Source organism: Crocodylus porosus, unplaced genomic scaffold (assembly GCF_001723895.1).
Source record: "Crocodylus porosus isolate Cpor-Errol unplaced genomic scaffold, CroPor_comp1, whole genome shotgun sequence".
Lineage (NCBI taxonomy): Eukaryota > Metazoa > Chordata > Crocodylia > Crocodylidae > Crocodylus > Crocodylus porosus.
Genome location: NW_017728949.1, coordinates 74776772 through 74789744, shown reverse-complemented (window position 1 = coordinate 74789744; position 12973 = coordinate 74776772).

The window sequence follows — 12973 nt, the reverse complement described above, 5'->3', positions numbered from 1 at the left end:
TCCTGGCATTTATGGGGCTGCCGTGCCACCAGCAGTCCTACCAGGCCTCCCCAACCCTGGCAGAATGCAGTTTTAGTGGTCATGCCAAGGACTTGGGGATTCCTCCTTCCCCATAGCCCCAGTCCATACCTCCAAGTTCATCCTGGCACAGAAGCTCATCAGGAACATGTTCTTCTCCTGCTGACTGGTAATGCAGTGAGCGACCCTTCCAGATCTGAGAGCAGGGCATTAAATGGTTTTAAAAAAATTAAAAAGGAAATAGGTGAGGGGGGTGGCACTCACTCCATCTGCACCTAGAGCTTGAGGAACCCCAGCAGCAGGAGCTTCACCTTCAGGAATACTGGCTGCTCCATCAAATCAGGATCCAAGCAGGTGTGGTGGGGTGTCGCTACATCCCCAGCAATGCTGAAGACCCTCTCACTCAGAACACTGGTTGGTGAACAGGACAGGTGTTCCCAGGCATCTGTGGCTGGATCCAGCCACATCTGGATGCAGCTTGCCTAGTAGGCCAAGAGTCGCACAGCAGCGGCTCCACGTCCTCAGCAATATAGCCAGCCACCAAGGCCTGAGCACTACCTGCCTGATGGTGGCGTCTGGTGGCTCTGGACCCTACCATGGAGGCCATGTTCTTTGCCCACATTGGCAGTGCCTGTGTTGGAGGAGGAGATTGGCTGGTGGATGACATGTTAGCATGGAACAGTGGCTCCCCCTCTTCCATGTCCCCCCCACCATTCTGACTCTCTTCACCAGCACCTTTGTCCACTGATTGAGGTTATGGATGCTGCATACACTGCCTTTCACCCTCAGGTCACACATGGCAACCAGCACATGGACCGTCCTGAACCACAAGGGATCAAGCTGTTTCTTGATGCCCTCCTTCAGCATCCTTACCAGTGCTTGAACATCTGGTGACAGTGGCTTGCCCCAGCCAGGAACACTGATCCCCTGGAAGCTCTCCATTTGGCTCTAAAGTTCCTTCACTATGGGGATCACCTGGCTAAGGAGGGCATCACCAGCACTGAGGGTCTCAGTGGCCTCAATGAAGGGCTTGAGGACCACCAAGAATGGGAGATGGTATCCCACTCAGCTCTGTTATGGGGGCCACTGATCCCAATCTCCCCAAGCAAGGCCATCTCATGGATGGCCTTCTGTTGCTCTACCAGCCTCTTGAGCATCAGGTATGTGGAGTTCCACCAAGTCTCCACATTCTGCATGATGTTGTGCTGCAGGATGTTCAGCTCTGTTTGGTTGTCCCACAGCATCTTGCCCTACTTGATGCTCTGGTGGAAGTAGCCTGCTACCTTCCTGCATTTGTAAATGAGCATGCTGGTGGTGCTGGCACCATCACCAGCAGCCCTGTCCCCCTCCAAGAAATCCCTGACAATGAGGTGGAACTTGTGTGTCACACAGGGGATGCCAACAAAGTTGGCATCATGGACCACCTTGACCATATTGGCCCTATTGTTGGTGACTGTGAACCCATGGGTGAGCTCACCCTGCCCAATGAGCCACCCCTGCACCAAGCGGTTCATGGCACCCATGATCTGCGTTGCTGTGTTGGACTCATCCATCACCTCAGCTTGAAGGAGAGCCTACCAATGGCCTGACTGGTCGCACCAGTGTCGTGTGAGGGACAGGTGGGTGTGATCACCACCCCGGCTGTTCCAGATGTCTAAGGCAAAGTATAAGGCCACCTGTGGACCTGCCTTACACAGCTCCTCCCTCAAGTACTCCCTGCATGCCTCATACAGGGAGGGTACCACCATCCTGCTGAAGGTGGTCCATGCAGGCACTTGGTAGGATGGGGCCACGAGTGCCATGAGCTGCCTAAACCCTGACCATTCAACTAAGGAGAAGGGCTGGCCATCGACAGCAAGCATCTCCCCAATGCTGTGGGTGATCTTGTTCGTCCTTGCAATGCGCTCCCCTTTCTATCCGCCTTTGCCCCACTGTTCCAGGGTGGCCTTTCTCTGCTTCAAGGGGATGGGGCATTGGAGTGAGAGGGGGACTTTCCTTTGAGCATGCTCCCACTGGTGCCAAGCTGAGGAGGAGCAAGGGGTTGGTGCCTGCAGAGATATATCAGCATCTCCATGGTGCTCATGTGTTTTGTTCCCTTGCCCTGGCTGGTTTTGGCTCAGCAGTGCAGGCAGATAGTGTATGTGGGGTCATATGCTGGCTCAAAATGATCCCAGACCACACTACCTGCTCGCTTCTGGGATGTGGGTACATGTGTGGATGCTGCAATTTCCCCCTGCTCAGCAGGCAGAGGCACAAGAACAGGAGGAGAGGACTCAGCTGAGCCACTTGCTTCCACAACCTCTACCTCAGCCTCCTCCAAAGTGCCTTCTGGGGAAGAAGACCTGGCTCTAGGGTAAACTTGAGAGATGTGGAGCTGATTCCTCCTCCTTCCCCAGAATTTCCTTTGCTGGAAATTCTTTGCTGGAGCTCGATCTGGATCCACCTGGATCCAGCTCCAGCTCCAGCTCTTCCTCTGGCACTGGAAGGCTCAGCATGGGAAGTGAAATGGGGGTGGAGGAGATTGTCACATTGATGCTGGTGCTGCTGCTTGTTGTCATGGTGGGGTGGGGGGGAGTTATGGCCGGTGCTCTTGGAGGGGATGCAGTCTCAGGCACAGGCAATAGCACTGGCACTACTCCCCTCTCCTTGCTGCTTCTGGAAGGCTTGTTCCTGCTAACTGTAGGAAAGAAGCTGTCTCATTTCTTGGGGGGGGAGCAAGGAACTTACACCTCTCCTTCTACCCACTCTTCTGCCCCTCCCTGAAGGCTTGCCAGCTGCCTTTCCACCATGCTTCATGGTGTTTCATAGTGTCTTGTTTTTATACAAATATATAAATGTATCTGTGTTCCTATAAAAATTCTATAAGGTGTGGTGTAGTATATGCTGCAAGGTATAAATATATAGAAGTAAAATATAAATGCATCTCCTTTCCTATATAAATGCAATAGTGTAATATCCAATATAATTATAAAATTCAAAGAATAAATCAATGAGTATAATAATAAAATAAAAGGGTCTAGAAGAAAGCAAAAGGTATTGTTGAATCCCACTTCCTAGGCTAGGCTAGCAAGTGGGAAATTATTCAAATCAATGCTAGTAATAGCCTTTGTGTCTAACACTCCTGAGCTGCTGGAAGATAGGTCAGTAACTGTCAGACCCCAAGGCAGAAAGCAGGCCAGTTCAAACAATGCTGCCATTTATGCTGTTTTTCTGTCCCTCCCCCAGAGCACTGGGATTGGAAGGGACCTCAGGGAAGGATCACAGTCACTGGCCAGCTACGCAATCAATATGAGAGCACCCCTTCCCCGCTCTTCCCCTTCCCTCTCTTTACTTTGTTTCCTGCAGGCAAGCTCAGCTTCAGCTTTGAAACTAGAAACATTTCAAGACGTTTTGACCGACCTCATTTTGTTTTGAGGCTGATTTGAAACCCTTCATTTCATTTCAATTTTGCTGCTTTAAGCTCGAAATGAGTCGAAACAGCATCAAAATGAAACAGTGAAGTTTCACACAGCCCTAATAAGCAAGGCTGCAGCACCATAAGATGTAGTTTCTAAGCTATCAGGCTCTCTTCTGTAGTTTACACTATGTAGGGATCATTCAGATTTTCTATATTCTCTACTCTAGTTGCTTGTAAATTTGAAACATAGCAATATGTAATGTGTGCAACTGGAGCCTTATTCGCCCACAACAGCATAGCAGGGTGGCAATCTCCTTTACCCTGGACTGACAGACTTTATACATACCAGTTCATTCAGTTTTTCTGTGCAGTATACATTAGAAGTAAATTATATATACTTTCCACTTAGTACTTAAAACTGCAGGCTTCACCTTCACATCCAATAATATCTTTAGAAAGCTGGCTGTATACCTTCCCATTTTTAATAGGGAGGGGCACATCTAAATTAGGACATGAGTAAAATTAATTTGCTGGAGCACTCCAGGACATTAGAGCAAAATCCTATATGACATCAATTATGTTATTAACTTTTCCACTTTTGCTGCAGAAGTTGTTTCTGTCAATATTTTACTTCAACGGTGCTGAATGGGAGGAAGGAGCAGGGTCCAAGCAGATGGCTGTCAGCAAACTGATGACGGCAGCTGAGAATTAGTGTCCAAATACAGTATTTAAAACTTGCTACAGTACATAGTTTCCTGCACATACATGCCAAAATAAATCTGGCTTGGGGAACCTTTCAGGATCTTTATTTTATTTTTGTTTGAGCTTATTATATGAAGTGCATCTAACCTAAGGTATATCCTCTATTTACCAAGAGTGCAGATACACAGACGACTGAATTGCACAATTGTACAAAGTAAAAAAGGGTACAAAAACCTTACTCCACTACATCTTTGGACTTCCTCATTAGCAGAAAGAATAATAGCATTGAGCAGAATTCATAATTTGTAAGATTTACTCATTCCCAACTCTATTCTACCTTCCCCGTCACCCAAAAAAGCCTTTTTTTTCCCCTCACAGGATGCTTTGTTATTTCCTTTTGGCATGCTTCTTATAATTGTTGTTAGGTGCGATTCTGTTCAAGCAGAGAACACCTGAAACCACTTTTCCTGGGTATTGATCAGAGAGGTTCACACCCCTGAACCAGATACACTTTTAGTAGATGACAATTGAAGCAGGTTGTGAGTGTTTCATTACAATCACATCTTTTGGTGAAAGCATGACTAATATGTTGTTTTAGATACCTGGCTGCACAGAGGTCAGAATGGGGTCAGGCTGTTGCTTGTGTAGTGAATTAGAAGCTTACATTCATTATCTTCCAAGACCTCATTAAAACAGCTTTAATGTGGTGGCCATTTGATGGTAGACAAAAGCTTTAATCTTGTTAATATCAAACACACCTGTGTTACATTTCCTCTTGTGGACAGTCAATAGAAACAGGTTAACAAGCTATTTTAACTCCTTAATCTGCTGAATGTGTGTGGAAACCAGACTTTCACCAGTCACCTGAGTTTGAACTCCAATGGACTACATACACCCCTAATTTATCAAGCTCTTTTTTCAAACCTCAGACTGCCCTAGACACTTTTAATCATCTGTTTAATTTTGCACCTTTTATTTTACTCTGATATATTATATGCAGGTTATACTTAAGGCCCAGATTTGCCCTATTTTTCTTCCTCATCTGACCTAGATTCAAATTTACACACTGTGAAATAGCTAATAAATCCCCATTAAGGTTGTAAAAGGTGAAGGTTCAACCAATGTGCAAGTCATCAAGTTCTAATGTAAAACTGAATGAGCCTTGATATTAGCAGCAGTCTCAAAAAGGGAGGCTGAAAGACTCTACAAGTTCCTAGGATTTTTATGAGAGGTGATGTTTAAATTACCTAATCCAAGACAACCAAGTTAATTGTGTACAGGAAAGGTGACAACAACAGGCTTTAAAGCCACAAGGAAAAAATGTTATCACCTCAAAAAAAAGACCATGAACTTTTGTTTCCTTAGCAATGTACAACCTTCCATTAAGATGTGTTATGCCCCATACATTCTACACTGTTAATTTAAATCACATTCAACACATCATTTTACTCATTAAGTATAAACTTGTATGTTTCATCCTCCTAAAGTGTGTTGTGCACGTCTGTTTCAGTGCTGCTCGTGTAAAATGGAGGGGGGGTGTTGTTTTCTTTTGTTGTCCTAGGCTAGGAAAAGTGGGTTCTCAGTCCAACTTGAGAGCATTTTTTTTCACTAGCAATAGACAGTATTACAATGATTTGCAGAGACACATTGAAAGTAAATTATGTTGCAACCGCCTGTCCCTTGGGTCAACAAAGAATCACAGGGAAAAAATGCAAAAAGTTTGAAATTCCCAACAGCAAAGGTTGACAGGAAAATATGGCATTGTTTTTCTCTGAATAAAAGTAACTTTTATGTTGTGTTTTCCCATGAGAAATTATAAACTTTCAAAGGAATTTTAGTCTCTTGTATGCACACAGAAGAGCAATTTATCTGGTACTGCCCCAGTGAAAACACTGTTAAGACTTTAAAGCTGTTAGAACTATGGCTGAACTTCATCTAGACTGCTACTACTTATTTGTTCTTACTGCCTCTTCTTGTCAAAACATTTACTCAGACTTCGAAGAGTTGCAAGTTGGCAATGTGTTAATAATATTAGAATGCATTTGTGTTGGCCATGTGGCTGCAATATTTGAGTAAATTCATCACTTATTTAATGAATAATGAATTCACAAGAGTAGCTATGGAGACATAGAACCATATGTAGTAAATTAAATGAGAACTTGTCAACGTACAGTAACAGTGAATGTCACCAAAGCAGTTGTGTCTGTTTTATAGCAGCAGTGATGCACTTGTGTCCAGGCTGGCATGTACGTGTTTTTACTAGAGTACACCAAACTTTTCACACCTAACTTGCAATAGTGATTTTCAACAGGTGTAATAATAAAGTTAAAATTTATGGAAGTTGTTTTTTTTCTTCAGGCATATGCAGCACAGATTAAAGAACTTTAAAACATTCAGTTTAAGTTTCTCTACAACATCTTGAAAAGTTAGATAGAATTAAAATAATAGTATTACCTTAGGAAAATACACACCGAAAAGAACCAGATCCACAAAGGGAACATAGGTTCAGCAATCGAATGCTTACCTTGTTGCTGACCTACCTTTCAGCTGAATCCAGTCATGAGCTAGGTGACTAGTCTTCCTTGGCAACATGTAAGGATAGTGAGGCCCAAAGAAAAGGATTCACAGAAAACAGTACACTGAACATTCAGCCAGCCAAGTTAGTAAGAAATGACAAAAAAGAAGATGAAACCTAAGTCCACTCCTTTTCAGAGTTTGGATCATCTCACCACTCAGCACATACTCAGAGTATACGCTAATAGATTCCCAGGTGTTGAAATGAGGCTCACCGGTATGTAGTTCCCTAGGTTCTCCTTTTTGCCTTTTTTGAAGAGAGGCACTATGTTGGCCCTGTTCTAGTCCTCTGTTACTTTGCTTGTCTCCCACAACTTCATGAAGATCGCTGCCAATTTCTTCATCTGACCCTGCTGACTTGAATTCATTCAAACTCAGCAAAAGCTCTCTAATCATCTCTTTTGTTATCTCCTCCCTCAATTTGCCCCCTTTTCTTATCCAGATAATTCTTATTAGTATCTTGTTGCAGCTTTTGTTTTGTGAAGGAAAAGTAGCTGTTGAGTAGTGCTGACTTCTTTATATCTTCAGTTAGGAGTTCCCCCTGGCTTGTTAACAGAGGACCCAGAACAGTTGGGTTCAAAATGGCTACCTGATGTAATCCATTTAACACGGGTATGGACCTTACACTCAGACCCTGTCTCAGTGATCAGAAATCAGAGTTGACAGAACAAGACGCAATGGTCTCAAATTGCAGCAACGGAAATTTAGGTGAGATTTTAGGAAGAATTTTCTTACTAGTAAAACACTGGAACAGATTACCATCCCTGATGAAACCTAACTCAAAGCCCTCCTTACTAAAGTTAGTCAGAGAATGCCCAAAGATTCTCTTCCCTGTTTTCATCAGATGTATCCCATCTCTTGCCAGCAGACCTCCCCCCAGAACAATCCACTCATTGTTGAAGAAGCTAAAGCCTTCACATCCAACACCACTGTCTCAGCCACACGTTCACTTCAAGGGTACAATGGTCTCTGCTTGGACCCTTGCCTTCCACAGGAAGAATAGATGAGAATACCACGTGTGTTCTGGGCTCTTTAATCCTCCTGCCAAGAGTCTCACAGTCACCTCTGATCTGCTCAGTGACATTCTGGTAGCATTGTTGGTGCCTACATGGACAAGAAGAAAAGGGAAGTGTTCTGAAAGATGGATGCGCTTTGGCAGGCTCTCTATGACATCCTGAATTCAGGCTCCAGGTAGGCAGCACAACTTCCAGGCCCTCAAATCTGGGCAACAAACTAGTGCCTCTGTTCCCTGAAGAAGGGAGTCACCAACCACCACCATTCTTCTCTTCCTTCTTGGTGCAGTAGTCCCTGTTCTTGGGGCCTTTCACTTCCTGCTCTCTAAGCTGCTGCCTCCTCTGCCTCATGCCTGTAGATGTCCTCTTTGCCTTTTCCTCAGTAGTTCTACCACAGCTAGGGTGGCCATCATAGAGCACAGTCCAGTTGTCCTCTACTGATATGAAACCAGACACCTTTATGCTCTCAGAAAGGTGTTGGGTTTCATATCACTAGAGGACAGAGTAGCAGAAAAATGGAATGTCCTCTATGATGTCCACCCTCACTGAACAGCATGCTTGCAAGTGGTTACTGACTTCAGTCCACTCTTCTTCAGTTCTGGGGACTGTCCTTCTTTGAGTAGTCACTTCTCCTCATTGCCCATTACCAGCCTCTCATCATTCTTGTCCAAATAACCTTCCTGGTCTCTGATGCAATTCAGCATGGATACCCATGCCTCCAATCTTCAAACCTTCTCCTCTATGGCAGATACTAGCTTATAATTAGGGCAGATGAAGTGCTCCTGACCCTCTTGGAGCAACAGACTCCAACAGCTGACCTAGACTCTATTTGTGCCTCCTTTACTCTCCAGAGCACACCTAAGCTATAAGGAGGGGAAAAGAAGAGTGGGGGGAAATGGGAAAAGAGTCACACCACAAGAATCTGCATGCCAAAAACACACAACAGGGCCCTTGCACATGCTCACACACAAGCAGTCTTTTGCTTTGTGGTTCCTTTCTACAATGAATTCCCTAACCAAATGCCCTCTCTTTTTGTTGCCCTCTGTTCACTGCCAACACAGTCTGCTGGGGGCTGCCTCTTTATAAGGCTGTCTATCCTAATGTTCACCCCTCATTCACCTAAACCAGCTCTACCCAAAGCAAACCCTGTTATTCATTCACTCCAGATGAGATGAGAAAAGAAAAGAAAAGAAAGAGAGAAAGCAAGAACGCAAACACACACCACCAAATGGCAGAAGGAGAAACCCAAAATACACACACCAGACACTAGGCAAGCACTGTGGGCACCTACACACTTGCTGGATGCCTGCTCTGATGCATGGTAATTAGCACACATCAGAGCAGACTTGATTAATTGAGTCTGCTGGAGTGTGCAAGTAGCATGCTCCAGCAGCCTTAGCATCTCATGTATTCAGTACCCCCACACTTCAAATAGTAGAGGTGGCACATTAAACCTCATTGAACAAGTTTTAGTTAAAGCAGCCCTGCCACCATTTTGAAGTGTGGGACACAATGCATGAGGTACTGCAGGTGATTTAATTAGAGTAGCTCCCAAGAGCCTCTCTAATTAAAGCACCCCTGCCACCAGCCCAGAGCACACGTAAAGACACCCTGTAGCACCAATCAGCTTTCCTAATCACTAACACAGAGAAAAGCCTCTTCAAAGTGGTCCTACACTTGAGCTGCTTATCCCAGAGCGACTGCTCTCTGCTTAGTGTCATTGAGATATTCTACCCACTGAAATATGGAATATAAAGGGAAATTTGGGAGCCCTGAAAGCTAGCATATGGTGTCTTGTGCAACCAAATAACCTAAAGTGGCACATAGGTCCCTAAGTCCCTTGTGAATCAACCCCCAGGACATTAGCTGATGTAAATAGGCATAACCTAATTAAACCCAATAGCGCTATTCCAGTTTACTTCTGCTGAGGACATGGTCTAAGTGGTTGCATCTACATGAGATGTTTACTGCAGTTGCCTAATTAGCCCTATAGTAAAATATCACCATCTACATATTCTGTGCTGTTATGATGGAATAAACTAACTAATTCTGCTGTAGGAGTTATTTACTCCACTGCATTACGTGTGTAGTTGGTGACAGGGTTGGCTAGGGCACAAGGGTTGATATGGCTGGCTCATGACCCAGCTAGCCCCTTCACAGCATGCTGAGCTTGGTTGGCATTGCTGTGGGCTAGCAGGCTTTCCCCCAGGTTCCCTTGCCAGTCACGGCTGCTCTGCCTTGACTCAACATGCTGCGGTCCTGGCCATGTATGCAAACAGTACACCCAGGAGCAATAAACTTTGGTAAGAAATGTGCCAGAGACTATTCAGGTGCACTAACTGCATGCACAGACATGCCCACTATTTGTTTCTTTATAAGAACATAAGAAGTATCATACTGAATCAGAGCACAGGTCCATCTAGCCCAATATTCTTTATTTCACAATGACAGAGACTGGATGCTAAGAAGAAGAGTATATATACAGGGCTTATCCAGCCTGATCTGTCTCCTTAATTTTTCTTGCATTCAGAGGCAGAAGAAGTCCTTGTCTCTGTACATTCCAGTTCTTCTGTATTCTTTTGGAGGTGGGTATCCTGTGAATTTATACAGTGGCATAATACATTTTCAGGGGGATGGTGGGTTCAATTCCTTTTATAATATTCTATTGTTTTTTGACTGCTCTTCAACACTGGGTTGGTGTGTTCAGAGTATTCACAATAATTCAAAGATTTCTTTCTTGAATAGTAACAAGTAATGTAGAGCCTATTATCATGTGTGTACAAGTTATTTCTTCCCATGCACAACTCTGCACTTAAGAAAATTATAACTGGAGTATTATAGTTTAAAGAGTAGAAAGAGAAGTGTGTAAAAAGGGAAGTCACACTCTTCTTTGCCTTGTTGAATATCATGTCAGTCACCTAGATTTTCATTTTGTTTCGTGGGATCAACAATGTTAGGGGATTTATATCATTATACTAATATAATCACAAAAATTGCACTCCTGATGTCCAAAACTGAAAGGATACAAAATATTCTAATTGTCAAGATACAGCTCACATGGCATGCAAATATTGTATTTTACTTTCCCTGAAGTGGTTTAGGAGATTACACCTTTAACCTTTCAAAGAGAGGTCTCATCTACAGCAGTGCATTCTATTTGAGAACAGACCTTGAAGTCTTTCTTGAAATTACAGTTGGGCCTACAAACTACAGGATACAATGTAATGCTGAGGCAAAATATAAGACTCATCTTTTCCAGCAAGTCTTCCCCTTAAGAACTGACTTGGGTCATTGAGCCCACAGTTTGACTCTAATCATGACTGCAATACTTACCTACTGCCATTTCACTTGGAGTAATCCAAAGATTACTCAAAAATTTTCTTAAAAACAGAAAAAGTTCACCAATCTTAGGAAAAAACAGACAAAAAAAAAGGATGTTACTGATCAATCTATCCCAAGGCCTATGTTTAGTTCTTTCACTGATACATCCTGAATCCAACATTTCCTCAAATCTGTTACACAATGGGCATGTCTACATGCTCATTAATGCACCTTTGATACTGTGTATTACGTATAGTATCTCTAATATGAGGTACTACATAAAGGTTCATTGGCCCACACTAATGCACAGTAGCAAAGGGAAACTTTTTTGTGATGCTTAATACACAGTAGACTAATTATACTGTGCATTGGCACTGTTTTTGCCATGATGTACTAATGCACAGCAGAACAGTCCACTGCACATTGAGGCATCTTGTATAAATGTGCCCAATGTGTTGGGAGTTTTTGAAAACGTAACTTCATTGAAATTTCCATGGGTCTTTGTAATAACATTTTTGGAACCCAGATCATCACCTATAAACTTTCCCTTTAATTTGTAGCTATTGACTTGTGCTATATCGTATCATGTTACATCATGTTAAATAGATTACTTCCATCTCGATTATAGAATCATAGAAAAATAAGGTTGGAAAGGACCCCAGGAGGTAATCTAGTCCAACTCCCTGCTCAAATCAGGACCATCCCAAACTGTATCACCCCAGCCAAGGTTTGTCTAGCTTGGTCTTAAAAGCCTCCAGGGATGGCGATTCCTCCACCTCTCTAGGTAACCTATTCCAGTGCTTCATTATCCTCCTTGTGAGAAAGATTTTCCTAATATCTAACCTAAATTTCTGTTGCTACAACTTAATGTGACAGGACAAACCACAATTTGACATATTTTGCCTGATGTGATTCAATATGATACACCAGAAAATCAGTCACCCATCAAAATTGATACATCAAATTCAGGAAAAGAATATACTTTTACTGACTACCTAATCAACTGTAGGCCAACAATGTAGCTTAAGGACTAATAGACAAGTTAGTCATAGTGTTTAAGTTTCCTCCACATTTCTTCACACGATATACTTTGTTTGGGGAAAATGGGTAATATAGTAAAATTACACAAAGCTATAACATAATTTCATCTATATGCTGTTCTACTCCTTTATGTACCTTGCCACTTAGCTTCCTTCTTCCCAAAATATTTGCATGGGAAAGATACAAAGTAGAAAGAAAATATAATGTGCCTTCTTGTAACAATTAAATAACAAACTAGACAGCTGAGAACAAGGAAGTAGTATTCTATTATTCCAAATCTGAAGAATGCAATATCCATTTATATCCAAGGTATATTTATATTTCAGTGTCACCAATTCACTAAGATGTCTCATAAGAATTGCATGAGAGAAGTGAAAAAGGAAAAATACTTTTTTCCTTCTAAATGAGTTGTGTTTTCTAACTAATTCAACATCAGTATGGGAAAAGACCCAAACAGCCTTTCGAGACTGGACTTGGGACAACTGGCAGTATTCAGTAAGTAGTACCAAAGCATGTACGATATTTGCAGAGTCAAAGAATGAGGTTATTTCCAAAGGGGAAAAGCAGTTTTATGTTGTGAAGGGGCATGAAAGATGATGTGGGTGCAATCTATCGTCCTGAGCACATTAGGGAACCCTGAAATGTCATAAAATCCCTCTTTGATCTGTTGTCACTACTGTTGGTTGTATGGAAAATTAACATATTTAATTAACTGCCTGACCAAAGCAGCTGTTACCTTATATAAAACCTTGAACATCGATGCCCGGCTTATCCCACTAGGTGTTTCAATGTGCCAGTGGCATAAGACTGATTATATTTTTATACCGAATGGCACAGCATGACTCCTCTTGCAATAGGCTCAAGTCAAGATCTTCCTTAAATTCTTCATGGAGCATAATGATGATCG